This window comes from Mus caroli, chromosome 11 (genome assembly GCF_900094665.2).
Source record: "Mus caroli chromosome 11, CAROLI_EIJ_v1.1, whole genome shotgun sequence".
NCBI classification, from domain to species: domain Eukaryota; kingdom Metazoa; phylum Chordata; class Mammalia; order Rodentia; family Muridae; genus Mus; species Mus caroli.
Window position 1 is genome coordinate 14,616,190 of NC_034580.1, and position 18,371 is coordinate 14,634,560.

At 40.5% G+C, this 18,371-nt stretch overlaps 1 non-coding gene across 1 annotated transcript; it reads right to left on the bottom strand.

Annotated features, from left to right (window-relative positions):
• Nucleotides 1–1,085: 1,085 nt before the first annotated feature.
• On the bottom strand, nucleotides 1,086–1,228 carry LOC115032686. The gene has a single exon (XR_003838315.1). It is a non-coding gene; the product is annotated as a small nucleolar RNA SNORA48 (small nucleolar RNA).
• Nucleotides 1,229–18,371: the final 17,143 nt, after the last annotated feature.

Here is an 18,371-nt window from a genome sequence, read left to right on the forward strand (position 1 = left end):
CACCCACAGCCTCTTGACCAGGGCCAACCCTACTAGGATGCCTAGGCAAGGTGCAGGGCCTGATTTCCTAAGTGCTGCAGGTGGTACAGGGCAGGGCCAGCTCTCCTGATTGCCACGAGTGGTGAGGAGCAAGGAGAAAAGGCATCACCGGCACACCCATTCCACCATACAAAAGACGAGTGACACTGCCAGATCTCCTATACTATTACCCTAGAGGCTGTCTCACCTGAGCCCCTGGACTGCTGTGCTGTCTAGGCAAGGTACATGGGTCTGCTCTCCCAAGTGCTATAGCTGGTGAGGGATAGGGCTAGCACTGACAAGCTCATAACCCTATGGGAAGCCTTTTTTTGATTGCTGAGAGGTGGGGGGAGGCAATCACCTCTCTCCCTGTGCCCCCCGCCCCATGGCAGATAAGTATTAGGGTAAGCTCTCCCATACTCATGCCCTGAGGGCCTACTCATCCCATCCTACCCACACAGTTCTACCATGCTTCCTGGGCTAGGTGCACGGTCTGATCTCCTGAGTGCTGCCCAAGGGAGAGATGGGGCAAGCTCTCTAGTGCCCCACATCCAGTGAGGGACAGGGCCAGTTATGCACAGCCCCTGGACATCCACATGGTCCCTGCTGGATGCCCTGACCAGGGACATCCCCGTTTTCTCTAGTGGTTATATGAGCCTTGGACATCTATTTTACCGCTGTTGCTGCATAACCACAGGAGTGAGACACAGCACTCAGCAGTAGCTCAACCTGGGACCTCACGATGGCCTCAAGTGGCAGCACTGGCCACTCACAACAGGCTACTCCTCTCCACTTTTGAGTGTCCAGTTCCATCTCACTTCATAATGCTCAAGCATTTGTCTTTCTCTCCCTTCTAACTACCACATACTCGTACATTGTGATGGCTCCTGGTTCAGGATAGCACTGGATGGCATCTCTATCCATGCTTTGTGGTGTGGGGCAAGTGGGTGTCCATGGCCTTCCTGTGACAAGCACTGGTGGGCAGGTATGTGGGTGGCATGGCAGTCTCCAGGTGTCTGTCTTCCTCCAGCTGCTTTGCCCTGCCTGTATTTGATTTGATTTGATTTTTATGAGTTCTAGGCATAAGACAGCTTTGACCACCAAGCCAGGCATCAAGCTAGCATGAATAAAGTATTGCCATCTGCTCTGCCCCTGATTGTTACAAGAACAAAACCACCAACAGGGTGCCTCCTTGCCCATTTCTAGAGAAGAGTGAGTTGCCCATTGACAGGGAGGGTTTCCTTATTTTAATCATGGATATTATAAGAGTCATTTGAGATGCTGTATATTTATGTTGTGTTTTCCGTGACAAAAAATAAATCAAGTATGACACAGAGACAAACTTTTACAACTTGTGTCCTATGTTTATTGAACAATTATATTAACGCTTCCCATTTATTTGGAGGATGCTCAGGGCATCTGGCCCAGATCACAGTAAAGAGGAAGCAAGCTGACTATTTTAGAGTTGAGTATGCTCTCAGAACTATTCATATAAGCTGCTATACACCAAACTGACCTAAATTTGGAGAGAAACTCAAGCAATGCAATGCTAAGTGAGGTTTGGGCACACACTTAGCACATGCTACAGCGCTGAGCCATGCAAAAGACTGCTAGGAGGTCACTAAATATGGCCCTAGACTCCACTTCCCAGAGCAGCAGTCAGGTATACGCAGTTATCTCACCAAGCTCTGAGCAGCGCAGTGTAACTGAAAATGTTCTTCTGTGTCAAGGAAGGCCTGGTTTATAAAATCACAAAAGGTAATAAGCTATGCTCTTTCTCTTTATTTGGCTAGATATTGATATTGTGGTGACTCTGTGAGCATATACTGAAAAGGGCACAACCTCTGTCAATCTGAGTCCCTGAAAAATAGCAAGAGATAAAACTTCTACTTGCCTATTAAGTTTAAAAAAAGAGTTTGATCGTGTGATATTTTGTAGAGAGCTAGAAAGGAGTCTAAGTGCCTACTATCTTAACTAATCCAAGCAGTGTCTCCCATTCTGCTACACTGTCCCCAGCAAAAATCCCAAAGGAAACTATTCCTTGGTAGCAATACTAAGGCAGGTGGGTGTGAATGAAAACAACCATGTGAAATGCTAACAGGGAGAACTCACAGACACAGACAGACAAGAAGACCACAATTCAAAACCTGGGTCAGAAACTTCTACATCAGTTTAATACTCAACCAAAGAGCAGGTATTCAGAAAGTACCTCATAAGTGAATGAGGATGGAGTTAGACCGGGATATGGCTCTGTGAATTTGAGTATTCCTCCTTCAAAGACTGAATTTCCTTTTTGTAAAATTTTGGGCTCAGTCATAGTTTCTACAAACTTAAAATCTGAATCCTTTTCTAAAGGTGACAGTCCCTTCTCATAGCTAAATTAATAAACTGTAGATCCAAGGTAACTGCACTATGATAGCTTATGCTCTCTGTTGCTTCTGGGTTATTTCATTCTAAGTACCTTCAAAAACTCACAAAAATATACTGTTACGCCTATAGGATGCTCTAGAGAATTGTGTAATCGACACTTCCACATCACAGGTGAAACAAATTAGACCCCTCGAGGCTCCAGCTCACTGTCACTTCATCCAGCCAAGGCTGGAACTCAGACCTGCTTGGCTTAGAATCCAGTTTCCCAATTATCCACATTTTTACAGTTAGACACACTGGGCCTACTCCATGTTTGGCTTCATCAAGGTTTACAATTGTCTCTCGTCCTTAAAATAATATAAGAACAATTTTTATCTTTGTGATTGGTTGTTTTTTAAATCATGATAGCCAACATGGCACACCCTTTCTTATATATCAGCTCTGTAGCAAGCTCAGAAATCAACTCACTTCCTAGTTTCCTTTGTGATGAGTATACTAAACACAACGCCATATTGATTGTGAACATAATGGCAGCTTTCTTCAATTTGCTCATATTATCATTTGATATGGGGTTCTGGAGGTTTTACATGAAGGACCACTCTTGTGTGAGCTTTTCCCTACCAGACTTCAATGGGTTGATGTGATCAAATGATCCTTCAGATCCTAGACAAAGATTAGTGATGCCTGTGAAGTTAGTGTGGCTTTAACCAGCAAAGTAGGAAATCTGCAAGAAAAAAAATCATCCTACAACATCCACAGCTGCTCAGCCTGCCAGTTCTAAGAGGAATGTCACACTGGATGTGAGTCAAGACACTGAAGGAAGGAGAGGCATGGTAGAATAAAAATCATGCCAAACACAGAAAGAGAAAAGCTTTAGCCAAGTCACTCACACAGTTAGCAGTGGAGCCATGGCAAAACAGCACAAGTTAGGCAGAGAAGAAGAAAACACAACCTGCTCTTGAGAGTCTTGTGGGCTAGCTACCTACTACAAACTACCTAGCTACCAGCTACCTACTGCCTGCTACTACATAGACACACACACACACACAGGGAGAGAGAGAGAGAGAGAGAGAGAGAGAGAGAGAGAGAGAGAGAGAGAGAGAGAGAAAGAGAGATTTTCTTGTTTTAGCTCAAATAGATCAAATTCAAGTCTGTTGTAATAATTGATGGTGACTTATTTTGAATCAAAATTATATTGATTAATATGCTAAGCCATGTGGCTCTCTTTGTCTGTGTTCTACAACATGAGAGAATTGCTACAGGACTTGGGATCCAACAAGAGGTCGTAGCCTAGATGAGAAAGGGCATGTGTGCTTTAAAAAGAGCTCTTGAGAACTAGACACTGACCACATTGCCTCTCCAGTTTGACCTGAGTACATTCAAAGACTAAAGTGGAACTTTTGGGTTCTCACAGGCTGTATTTAGAAAGCAGTTTTAGTTTACTGCAAAATGCAGCATGAAGTTCTGAGAGTTTCCATATACCCTTGTACCCATGTATGTACAGCTTATGAATCAAAACCACCCAAGAAACACCAAATGATTCACTACAGTTGTCTACATCAAATTTGGAAGCGCACATTCTATAGGCTTGAGTCAACACAAGGCATGTGTCACTCCAACAACATTATAGAGAATAGTTTCCCTGTCCAATGTTCCACTTTGGGAGGCTAAATGGTTATGGTTTTACCCTTTTGCATGGGCTATTTCTTCGTTTTTTTTATGAATATTCTCTCCTGCTTCAAGATTGTTATTTTTCCATTCATCTTCAGGGAAGCCGGGGGGGGGGGTGTCATTTTCTCTCTTATTTTCTAGAAGAACCAGGTAGAGATCTCTGAGAGGGTCTAACTCAAAATTTGAAGATGACTGCAGGGGACTAGAGCCTTTTAGAATTTCTTTCGATCAAACTTGTCCACACTGGACCTCCAGCTACTTTTCAATGGCAGCCAAGGTTTCCTGCTTCTGCTCTAGTTTCTGCAGAATGTTCTGCTCTTATAAGGTCGGATTCGCAGCATATGCCACTAGAATTATGGAGACAAAAGAAGACTTCCTATTACCTCATTTGTCCAGGATTCCTAAAGAGTTGTTGGTTGTTTTGTAAGTTAAAATATACATCATTTGCCCTTTTCCATTTCCAAACTCTAATCCCTACCAAGAAACCCCTAACCACTCCTCCTAAAATTCTTGGCTTCTTTTCTTAATTATTATTGTTATAGGCATATGTAGATACATGAATATATAAATACAACCTGGTGAGTTCACTTAGTGTCACTTGCTTGTATATACTTTCAGAGATGATGACTTGGTATTGAATAGCATTTAGGGGGCTTATGCCTAGAGAAAACTAATTCTCTCTCTCTTAATAGTCATTGCTTGTCTATGGTTCTCTGTCTAGGAGTAGAGATATCTACCTCTTCTATGTTAGCATGTCCATTGATGTTGTCATTGTTTAAGCAGCCATATGTTTCATATATAATAGGTATTCTTTCTCTATCATATCCAAGGAAACACAGTCTCACAATAAACTTCCAAGTCCTCTGACTCTTACCATCTTCCTTTTCCAGGATGCTCCCTGTGCTTTGAATGAAAGAGTGGTACTGTAACTGTTTCAGTTTAGGCCTGGCACCTCAAAAATGTTGTTCTCTGCATTTGCTCTGTTGTGACTTCCCATAAAGAGTTGTTGATTTTTTCAATTATATTCATATTTATTTGTTGTTAAGATGGAATGATGACACCTAAGCTCTTTACATGCTGGGTGAGAGAAGTTCCTTTTTTATTAGAAATAGATTTTTAGGTAAATAGAGAGAAAACCTGGGCCTGAATAGTCATCTACCATTTACAGTCAGAACTCAGGGTCATCTTTTACGTATTTCTAACCTATGGAAGATTTATTGCACTTCTTTGAGTCATGCTTCCTCTCTTACAAAAAAAAAGAAAGAATATTAAGTTTTAACACCAAATACATCTATGTACATTCTCAGTTCAGGATCTAATTAGTCATAAGTGATTAACAATTGTTCTTACTTTCAAGCTCTCATCTTGACAGTTGCCATAGTAAAGCAGTTAATCTTTGGGAAGCTGTTCTTTTATCTTTGATCTGGGAAGACAGAGACAGAAGCTTCCCTGGGACAAGCTGGCTCTACAGACTCAATAGATTGGCAAGATCCAGGTTCAATGGAGGAACTTTACCTCAGTGAATAAGATGAAGAGCCATTCAGGAAGCCTCCTGATGTCCACTTCAGGTCTCCAGATACACCTGTACATGTCTGTGCACATACATGCTTGCTCACAAGCACACACACATACATATGTATGTGTGCCCACACATATGAACATGCACACAAAAGCATATGTACCGCACACATGCACATGAAAGAGTAAGAGAATATTACCATCATTATAATAATAATTATTGTTATTACAAATATTCAAAGCTGCACCTAACCCAGCTGTCTTTATGAAACTCAAGAATAAAGCACAGAAGTCTTATTTGACAATCCACCCTGGGAGAGTTTCCAATCCAACCCAGTCTGCATGCCTTGACATGTTTTCTTCAATAGTCAAGCTTGTGCCTCACAGCATCCACAAGAGTGGTCAAGAAACTTTTCTCTTGTTCACCCTGAGTTTAACTATTCGGTGTTCTTGATGCTAAAACCGAAAGCTATAAGTTGAGTTTTGTTCACAGAAGCCATCTTGTTGCCCTTTCTCTTGTCACTCCCAGTTCAACGTGAATACATGTGGACAATGAGCCAATGAATGAAAACCCCACAGGAAACGGTATTCTTACACAGCTGGAAGGCAGGGAGGGGCCTGAAAGCTACCCAGTGTCTTTCTCCACTCTCCTCATTTTACAGGGATCTCCCTGACAGCAGTTTCATCTCCACAACAGTCCACTTAGTATCATGGCCCTGCCAGGTTTAACTCATAAACCCACCATGTGGAGTGTTGTAAGATCTAAAAATAATGTGTCTTACCAAAATATAACTCCGCCCAAAACATTCTCCTGAAACCCATGCCCTTGAGCCTACCAAGTTATGTTTTTCCCAGCCCAGGAGCTACAGCACAACCAGTAAGTTTCCTCTGTTGCCTCCTTAATGCTGCTGTGATGGGGAAGCCCCAAATCACCAAGAAAGGCACTGCATTTCACACAGTCCCTTGTCACTAAGCTACACCCATGGGTTTGAATGTTTGTAAAAGAATGGTCCTTACTGGTGGATCTTGTAGCATCAGCAGGTTCCTTTATGGGGTTGTCTGTTACTGTCTCTAAAACAATCCAGTGTACTCTAAGTCCTCCCTGGTATGAGTGCTCCTTGCTTCCTCAGACAGTCTGCTTCCTTGGCATAAATCAATACAATGCACACCATAAACACCAGAAGTGCTAACCCTGCCAATTGGCTCTCTTTAATTGGTTTCAGCTAAAAAACCTGTAAAGCTATTTGAAGTGAAAAGGCAGACATATCAAAGGCAAGATGAATGGCCTGTAATTGCTGAGCTGGGGTTTGCTAACACCAGCATGGTGTTTTTCATCTCTGCTCTGGGTTCTTGGGGTTTTGTTTTGTTTTGTTGTTTTTGGTTTTGGTTTTCATTTCCTTCTGCTATGGTACTTCTGTGTTTTAGCAGTGTCCACATTTGTGCTTGGGAGAAGAGTGTGTAAATGTTGCTCAGGCTGAACGGTGAGTTTCAGGAACTGTGTTAATGGAGGAAACAACATAACGAGAGCCAGTGACCCACAACCAGAATGATAATGGCGATTTCTCGCAGCTACCTTCCATGCTAACTGCATAGAAGACTTCTTACCTCACGTGCTGAAGCAGCCCCCTCATATGCTACACAAAAATGGCAGATTAGCACTATGATTTTTATCTTGCATCATGTTGATCTTTCAAATATAAAAATCAGAGGCTTACATTCTTCTTTGTTGTCCTCAAGTGTTAGATTAGAGCACAAGACCCTATCACTGAAGATACCATGTGCTTTGGATATAGGACAGATACAGAGAAATCAAGCTGGAACTAAATCAGAATATTGGTTTCAGATGACTAGGGTTCATTGGTGCAATGGTGCCTGCTGAGGGAGAAAACTTACCAGTGTTCTTAGTTAGCTGTACATTCTGTGTGCTGGCCTTCCAGGCAAGATATGTCTGGAGATACAATAGTGTCAGAACAGCCTAAGAAATAACCAACAACTTTCTGATTTGATTTAATGCTAAATTCACAGGAGGAACATATGCCTAGTACTATAAACCTGGCCAAAAGTCTTTGGCTGGGGAAGTCATAGGCATTAATAGTATGACTGTTACTATTGATAAACAGATATGTTGTCTAACTGCTTTCTAATTACTCATTTTTATGACCATTGATTAATAATATGACCAGCCTTGAGCCAAGAAGCTGGGGTTTGGTTCAGGGTTTAATTTATTCTACAGTGTGTAATGGTTAAGGTTCATATGTGGTCTAAGTGCTGAAAATAAGGAAATGGAGAGTTCTTGGCTCTAAATGGGACATCTATTGTACTCCCTTGAGGCAGATTGACAAGGAATGGCCAGGAAGACTGTAAGAGCCAGAAGACAAGCAGGAGAGCCATGAAGTATTGTCATCTGGATATTACACAATGATTTTACTCCTGAGCTCACTGCATCCATATTTGACTACACAAGGCCTGTACAAGATTGAGCTTTTCAGCATTCCATCATGTCAGGGAAAGAGGCTATCCCAGAATCTATCAATATCCAGTAGGCCAGTGAGAGGGTAAGGGAAAAGGCTGAGTAAGTTCACTCCTCTTCCATGATTAATTGTTACTAAGGCCAGTCTTGTATGGGCTCAGTGCTGGTGACCACAGATGTGAGTTAATAATTGCATTAGTTTCTGGGTCTGAGGATGTCATTTACAGCCCTCATCCTATCCCTTAGCTTCTTCTGCAATGCTCATGAGCCTTCCATGGGAGTGGTGTAAAGATCACACTTAAGGCTGAGCTCACAAAAGTAACGTATTCTCAGCCTCTTAAGGAGCCACAAGACTTTGCATTTAGCACTATTTGTTAGAAGGAACAGTCCTTCTGGTTAGGTTTGAGCACAAGTTTCATCAGGATAGGGGTCAGACTACATGATTTGCAATACTGCAAAGATAGAGCCTATGGTTATAATTCTGACATCCCCCATGTGACAGTGGAGCCTCAGAGCTACTCCTTTGGCCTTCCCCCAGAGGAGCCTCACTCAGGCAACAGGAGGAAGCCATTTCCCTGTGAGGTCTGAGCCAAGGATGGACAGGGTATTTTTTTTCAACCTCTTCATCTGCTAGGACAGCCCTCTGTTCACAACCTCACAGCACAGAGGGTGTACCCTAACACCAGAGCTGACCTTGACTGATACCAATGTCATTGCTGATTGGCACACCTTGTGCTGACACCCATCCCTCCTAAACTGTCTCGTAGGCAACGCAGGAACAGCTTCATTCATGGTAGGTGCTGTTTTCAAGTGAGTTCAGAAAATAGCCCACAACATGGCCTTTTTATCCCTCCTAGACTTTTCTCTTTCTGTCCAGTCACTGTTGTGGAGCTAGAAGTGGGGTTGGTAATAACGTAGCAGAATGTGTGCCTACCAACAGACAACTGGAAAGACTTAGAAAATGCTACATTGGGTGGCCTATTTTTACAAATTTATCAGGAATGTGATTTAAAGTTTCCTTACCCACCCTGTCTTGATGAACTAAGCAATGTAAAATAGACCATCAGGACAGTGGCCAAGTATAAGCCACCATGAGTGTGTCCATACACCCAAAGAACTTCTCATTTCCATTAATAGAGCTCTGCTACACACAAACACAGATATGCTTTGAGTACAGAATCCCCATCCTAACTTTCTCTACCCCTAACATCCCCACCACCACCAAATGTGAAGAGCCAAGTGTCTGGTTTTGGACAATGCTAACTTGACATTCACTATCCAGTTACAGGCTGGAGAGAAGATTTTTCTCTGTGTCTTTTTCTTCTCTTTTTCTTCCCATTTCAAATTTAATCTTTAAAATGAAGAGAAGCATCTATAGAAAACTCCCTTAACAAAAGTATATACATTGCTAAATATTCTCATTAGAATGGCTCTTAGATAGCTAAAGAGCTTCAGTACTACTGTACACTGAAAGACTGAATGCAGGACTGCATGCAGCTGGTAGAACGGCCAGTTTCTAGCTCTAATTAAGTTTTTGTTGCACTATAGACCCAGGAACATGAACTCCTCCACCTTGTGAAGGAATTAGCTACAGTCTTGTGTTCAGAAGTTGGACTCAGTGATTATGTATTCAAGCTGCCATTTTTGTTAATGGGTCCCATTCATCTTTCCTCTCCAGAATGGTCTAAACAAGCCTTCAGTGATACAGTCTGAGAACTAGCATTTCCAAACCATTGAAAACAACTGCCTACAAACATCAGTGCATTCTAGCCAGCAGCTCCTTCAGAATTCTACTGAGTTCTCTCCCATTTCATAATCATGAGCTCAGCTCTCAGACATGGGTCTCATTTCCCTTATGATTTCTTCATTTTGTCTCCCTTTACTCCATCAGTATGGACATTCACAGAGGGAAAAGGCTTCAGGCACCCTCTCCCACCTTCCCAGCAAAGAGTTCTTCCCCCGTGTGTTCTGACACTTAAAACCCCAGCAATACCATGCACTTTGGTGGTCTGCTCAGATGGTTGAGTAGCTGTTTGGTTTCTCGGAGCTAGGGTCTTTATAGGTAGTCCTCTGGTCCTTAACCTTAAGAACTTCTTGCCAGTACTGAGACCATAATCAGGAACTCTCCTCACTATCTCCATGCAGGAATTTCGCATCCTCACTGGTGAAATTAACTAATTCTTCTATTGTCATGGAGAAGTAAATGAAAAGGAAGATTTGGTGTAATAAAATTATCCCAGACACCTGACTACAGTTACTGTTTTTTTTTAATCAAGCAAAAGTTTGGTTTCAGGTTTTAATAACAAGACTCCCTAGTGGCTTCCAAAATAAATGCATCAACATTCTTATTTGGTAGCATCTGCAAAAAAATGACCATGGTCAGCATTCAAGTTCAATAATGTAAAGATGAAAATTATTAGTTGGGAAATAGGTTTCAGCATCAGGTCTATGGAGGATATCCATAAACAGAAAAAAAAAATTCTCTTGGAGTTTGAGTCTTCAGAATACCTTGCTGGTGTGCTATATTTAGAATCAGTGTATTAGCAACAGTCCCCCTTTGAGTCATGAGTGTTCTTTCAAATCAAATAGCTTTTAAATACAAACTGAACTTTCTAAATTATAGAAATCTATTATATGTCAGCCTTTCCTGACGTGTTCCTCCAGAGAATTGAATCTCATAGAAAATTATGTGAGTGACTTTTCTCAGTTACCCAAAGAAAGATACTCTGTGGCACTGATCAGGAGGCAACCGTTAATCCGTGAGATATGGATACTTTGGCATGGAAACTTTATTCTCTGGGAAGTCTTGAGAAGGATGCTAGATATTTCAATGAGCATAGAAATGTCATCATAAGCTGATTTGAGTGCTGCCTTAGCATCTCTCTTGTTTTACCAGCATGACCTCCACTAGAAGATCTACCTGCTAGCCATTAAAGGAAAAAGGCTAGATTTTGTGTGCCATGTATGAGACACTGTCAGACATGTAAAAATCACCAAAACAATGAATCATAATATGAGTTAAGTTGTTGTTGCTATGCTGTTTCACAACTGAAGAGCTGACCGAGAACTCAACTGGCAAATGCCAAATTTGAACTTGATTCAATCTGGCTCTTACCTGCCAGAAAGGAGATGAAACTTTTTTTGAGAATGGTGCCAAGGTGTGGTAGGGTTAGAAGACTAACAGAATAACAGCCTTATTCCCCTGCTGTAACATGCAGGAAAGGGGAAGATATCAAGAAGGAAGTTATGTTGGTCAAGAACCACAACCAGAAAGATAAAGCCATAAAATGGAGAAAAATGCCTGAAACAGTAACTGGCACCCCAAAACCAATGGGATTCATGGCAGTTCCTGGGACTTCCTGAAGAGTTGACCCATGTAAAGGCCTCAGAGAAATAGTACAACAGATAAACCAAAGGAAAAAATTTTAATGGTAAATAAGACCAGTCTCTTCTTTTCAAGGAAAGCATAAAGACTAGAATAACTTTTAAAAAAATCAGAACACATAACCCCAATATATAGCACCCTGTCATACTGATTATGTTGAGCTGAAGTTAACTGAGGAAAAGCAGATGAGATTACAGCTTTCTGGTCTCCAATTTACTGCCTAAAAACTGAGCATAAATATTCCAGAAGATAAGTGCCATGCCGGTACCAGGAAGAGGCAGGAGGTCAGGGGAGACAGGAGTTCACAATGAGATGAAACTACACAAATCTGCAAGCCCCCTTATCTTCCATTAGCTTCCCTCTATATATTTCCCAGAACCTTCACCACAATTTACTGCTGGGATCCTAAATAGTTACCCTTTCCTAGCCTTGTGCCTTTCCTCATTAAAGTAATATGTAACCTCTCAGGTAGACCCTCCTTGGGAGGGAATTTTCATTTCTTGTCTATGGAGGCCTCTGTGTACATGTGAAATATTAATATCATGTACAATCCATAAGCCTTTCTTCTTTTACTATGTTTGTCTTGGTTTAATGCTTATGTCCAGCCCAGGAATGAGGAGGATAAAAAAAAAAAGGGAAATGTTTCCTTATACATACAGTCTTCTCTCCTTCCTTTCTACTACCTGCCACCATTTTATTCTAATACTAAAGAATAATGTCTCCAGCATGACTCCAGTAATAATAACATGACATTAAACAAAATGTATAGTGTTGAAAAAAGAGGAAGAGGAGTACGATCATTAAAAAATAATAATAAGTTGTTGGTGAGGGCACAATGTCCATGCTCAAGACTAACAGCTACAGACACAATCTGCCCTTTATTCTTATAATTTCTTGTCTCAGTTTCTTCCACTTCACAGTCTTACAAATCAGTAAAAGTTCTATAATTTCAAAAGAGAATAAGTCATTTTGATGTTCTGAATTTAAAACAAAATTTCTATCAGTTGTGCCCAACCTTGGGATGTGGCAACATGACATTGTCATCTACGTAATTCATTATTAGAAACCACCCAATTAGGGTTTCCATCTCTGCCTGTAGTAGATCCTCTGCCACTGGGATCCATAGCCAAATAGTGCCGGGAGGGAAGGAGCCTCCCAGGGGTGTGGATAAGCCTGGGAGTGCAGGTAGGACCAGCACTGCTGCTTAGAAGGACCCACCCTTAACACTCAGGACACAGGAACCCAGGGGCTGCCTGAAACAGGAGTCTTCCAGTCTCCATCTGCCTGGAGAGCTGATCCTGTGCCACAGAGCTACATATACAAATACAGCCAGGAGAGAGTTGGTCTCCCAGGAGTGCATACATACATTTGAGCACAGGTAAGACCACCATTTCTCTTCAAATTCCTGGACCAAGAGGGATGGACCCTCACAGAGCCATCAGAACACAGGAATTAAGGATCATCTGGGAATCAAATCCTTCTGATCTCTCTTTGCACCCAGAGCAGACCCTGTACCATAACTCTCCATACCCAAATTCCTCATGGAGAGAACTGGTCTCCCAGGAGTACTGACAAACAGGCTTGCAGGAGAGACTAGCCAAAGTCTGAGACAGCAAGACCAGCTAAATCCAGAGATAACCAGATGGCAAAAGACAAATACAAGAAAATAAGCAACAAAAACCAAGACTACTTGGCATCATCAGAATCCAGTTCTCCCACCACAGCTAACCCTGGTTACCCCAACACACCAGAAAAGCAAGACTGATTTAAAATCACATCTCATCATGATAAAAGAGGACTTTGAGAAGGACATAAATAACTCCCATAAAGAAATACAAGAGAATACAGGTAGACAGATAAACGGCCTTAAAGAGGAAACACAAAAATCCCTTAAAGAATTACCAGAAAACACAACCAAACAGGTGAAGGAAATGAAAAAAAAAAAAATCCAGGACTTAAACATGGAAATTGAAACAATAAAGAAATCACAAAGGGAGACAACACTGGAGATAGAAAACCTAGGAAAGAGACCAGGAGTCATACATGCAAGCATCACCAACAGATTACAAGAGCTATAAGCAAGACTCTCAGAAGCTATCATAGAAAACATTGACACAACAATCAAAGAAAATGCAAAATGCAAAAAGTTCCTAACCCCAAAAATCCAGGAAATTCAGGAAATCCAGGACACAATGAGAAGACCAAACCTAAGGATAATAGATATGGAAGAGAGTGAAGATTCCTGATTTAAAGGGCCAGTAAACATCTTCAACAAAATTATAGAAGAAAACTTCCCTAACCTAAAGAAAGAGATTCCTATGAACATACAAGAAGCCTATAGAACTCCAAATAGATTGTACCAGAAAAGAAATTCCTCCCATCACATAATAATCAAAACACCAAATGTATAAAACAAAGAAAGAATATTAAAAGCAGTAAGGGACAAAGGTCAAGTAACATATAAAGGCAGACCTATCAGAATTACACCAGACTTCTCACCAGACACTATAAAAGCCATAAGATCCTAGACAGAGGTTATACAGACCCTGAGAGAACAAATGTCAGCCCAAGCTGCTATACCCAACAAAACTCTCAATTACCAGAGATGGAGAAACCAAGATATCCCATGACAAACCAAATTTACACAATATCTTTCCAGAAATGCAGCCCTACAAAAGATAATAGATGGAAAATGCCAACACAACTACACCCTAGGAAAAGCAAGAACGTAATTTTCTTTCAATAAACCCAATAGAAGATAACCACACAAACATAAAAATAACATCAATAATAACAGGTATAAACAATCATTATTCCTTAATATTTCTTAACATCAATGGACTCAATTCTCCCAATAAAAAGACATAGACTAACAGACTGGATACATAAACAGGACCCAGCATTTTGTTGCATACAGGAAATGTAAGACAAGGTAAGTAAATACATCCTCAGAGTAAAGGGCTGGAAAACAATTTTCCAAGCAAATGATCTTAAGAAACAATGGAAAGTAGCCATTCTAATATCAGATAAAATTGACTTTAAACAAAAAGTCATCAAAAAAGATAAGGACACTTCATACTCATCAAAGGAAAAATCTACCAAGAAGAACTCTTAATTCTGAACATCTATGCTCCAAATGCAAGGGCACCCACATTCATAAAAGAAACTTTATATTCAGGCAGTGGTGGTGTACAACTTTAATCCCAGCACTTAGGAGGCAGAGGCAGGCAGACTTCTGAGTTCAAGGCCAGCCTGGTCTACAGAGTGACATCCAGGATAGCCAGGGCTACAGAGAAACTCTGTCTCAAAAACCCACCAACCAACCAAGGAAAGGAAAGGAAAGGAGCTTTACTAAAGCTAAAACCACACATTGCACCTCACACAAGAATTGTGGGGGACTTCAGCAGCACACTCTCATCAATGGACAGATCAGGGAAACATAAACTAAACAAAGACACAGTGAAGCTAACAGAAGTTTTGGACTAAATGGATTTAATAAATATCTATAGAACATTTCATCCTAAATCAAAAGAATATACCTTCTTCTCAGCACCTTATAGCACCTTCTCCAAAATTGACCCTATAATCTTTCACAAAACATACCTCAACAGATATAAGAAGATTGAAATCATCCCATGCATCCAAACAGATCACTATGGATTAAAGTTGGTCTTTATAGCCACAAAAACAACAAAAAGTCCACATACACATGGAAGGTGAACAACACTCTATGCAATGATAACTTGGTCAAGTAAGAAACAAAGAAAGAAATTAAAGACTTTTTAGAATTTCTTGAAAATGAAGCCACAGCATACCCAAACTTAAGGGACTCAGTGAAAGCAGGGCAAAGAGAAAAACTCAAAGCTCTCGGTGCCTCCAAAAAGAAACTAGAGACAGCATACACTAGTAGCATAACAGCACACCTGAAAGTTCTAAAGCAAAAAGAATCAAATATATTCAAGAGGAGTAAACAGCAGAAAATAATCAAACTCATGGCTGAAATCAACCAAGTAGAGAAAAAAAGAACTATACAAAGAATCAACAAAACCAGGAGCTGGTTCTTTGAGAAAATCAACAAGATAGATAAACCCTTAGCCAGACTAACCAGAGGACACAGAGACAGTACCTAAATCAACAAAATCAGAAATGAAAAGGGAGATATAACAACAGAAACCAAGGAAATCCAAAAAAAATCACCAGATCCTACTACAAAAGCCAATACTTAACAAAACTGGAAAATCTGAATGAAATGAACAATTGTCTAGACAGATACCAGGCACCAAAGTTAAATCAGAATCAGGGAAATTATCTAAATAGTCCCATATACCCTAAGAGAATAGAAACATTCATTGATAGTTGCGCAGTGGGGATAAAAAAAAAAAAGCCCAGAACCAGAGGAGTTTAGTGCAGACTTACAAAGATAACCTGATGCCAATACTTCTCAAACTATTCCAAAAAATACAAACAGAAGGAACTCTACCCAATTAGTTTTATGAAGCCATAGGTACTCTGATACCTAAGCCACACAAAGACCCAACAAAAAAAGAGAAGTTCAGACCAATTTCCTTTATGAATATTAACGGAAAATATTCAATAAAATTCGCACAAACCAAATCCAAAAACACATCAAAATTATCATCCATTATGATGAAGTAGGTTTTATCTCAGGGATGCAGGGATGGTTCAATATAGGGAAATCCATCAATGTTATCCACTATTAAAAAAAAAAAGTAAAGAAAAAAACCATATGATCATTTCATTAGATGCTGAGAAAGCATTTGACAAAATTTAACACCTAACACTCTTTCATGATAAAAGTCTTGGAAAGACAAGGAATTCAAGGCCCATACCTAAACATAGTAAAAGCAATATACAGCAAACCAGTAGCCAACATCAAGCTAAATGGAGAGAAACTTGAAGCAATCCCACTAAAATCAGAGACTAAACAAGGCTGCCCACTCTCTCCCTGTCTATTCAATGTAGTACTTGAAGTCCTAGCCAGATCATTTAGACAACAAAAGGAGGTCAAAGGGATATAAATTGGAAAGGAAGAAGTCAAAATATCACTATTTGTGGATGATATGATAGTATACTTAAGTGACCCAAAAAAATTCCACCAGAGAACTCCTAAATCTGATAAACTACTTCAGCAAAGTAGCTGGATATAAAATTAACTCAAACAAATCAGTGGCCTTCTGCTACACAAAGGTTAAACAGGCTGAGAAAGAAATTAGGGAAACAACACCCTTCACAGTAATCACAAATAATATAAAATACCTTGGTATGACTCTAACTAAACAAGTGAAAGATCTACAATGACAATAACCTCAAATCTTTGAAGAAAGTAATCAAAGATCTATGCTCATGGATTGGCAGGATTAATATAGTGAAAATATTCAACATCCTTAGTCATCAGGGAAATGTAAATAAAAACAACCTGGAGTTTCCACCTCACACCAATCAGAATAGCTAAGATCAAAATTTCAGGTGACAGCAGATGCTGGTGAGGATGTGGAGAAAGAGGAACACTCCTCCATTGTTGGTGGGATTGCAAGCTTGTACAACCACTCTGGAAGTCAGTTTGGTGGTTCCTCAGAATATTGGACATAGTACTACCTGAGAACCCAGCAATACTACTCCTTGACATATACCCAGAAGATGCTCCAACATGTAATAAGCACACATGTTCCACTATGTTCATAGCAGCCTTATTTATAATAGTTAGAAGCTGGAAAGAACCCAGATGCCCCTCAACAGAGGAATGGATACAGAAAATGTGATACATTTACACAATGGAGTACTACTCAGCTATTAAAAACAATGGATTTATTAAATTTTTAGGCAAATAGATGCATATGGAGGATAGCATCCTGAGTGAGTAACCTAATCACAAAAGAACTCACATGATATGCACTCACTGATAAGTCAATATTAACCCAGAAACTCAGAATAACCAAAATACAATTTGCAAAGCACATGAAACTCAAGTAGAAGGAAGACCAATGTGTGGATAATTTGACCCTTTTTAGAAGGGCGAACAAAATACCCATGGAAGGAGTTACAGAGTCAACGGTTGGAGCAGAGACTGAAGGAAAGGCCATCCAGAGACTGCCCCACCTGGGGATTCATCCCATAAACAACCACCAAACCCAGACACTATTGCAGATACCAACAAGATTTTGCTGACAGGAGCCTGATAAAGCTGTCTCCTGAGAGGCTCTGCCAGTGCCTGGCAAATACAGAAGTGGATGCTCACAGTCACCCATTGGACAGAGCACAGGGTCCCAAATGAAAGAGCTAGAGAAAGAACCCAAAGAGTTGAAGGGGTTTGCAGCCCCACAGGAGGAACAACACTATGAACTAAGCAGTACCCCCAGAACTCCCTGGGACTAAACCACCATCAAAGAAATCATATGGTGGGACTTGTGTCTCTAGCTGCATATGTAGCAGAGGATGGCCTAGATTGTCATCAATGGGAGGAGAGGTCCTTGGTCCTGTGAAGGCTGGATGCCCCAGTATATGGGAATGCCAGGACATGGAAGCAGGAATTGGTGGGTTGGTGAGCAAGGGGAGTGGTAAGGGGATAGGGGGTTTCAGAGGGGAATCCAGGAAAGGGGATAGCATTTGAAATTTAAATAAAGAAAATATCTAATTAAAAAATACCCAATTGAGTTATCAAAAGTAATCAGAGGAAAACTTCATTGAAATTAGCCTAGATATCCATCAATTGATGAATAGATAAAGAAAATGTATTACCCATGTACCATGTAATTTTATTCAGTTGTAAAGAAAAATTAAATCATAAAAATTGAAATGGGTTTGACTGGGAGAAAATTATACTGAGTATGGTAACCCAGACCCAAAAAGACAACCACCAAATGTTCCCCCTCACTTGTGAATCTGTTACAAATGTCTTGATTGTATTTGACTTGGAGTACT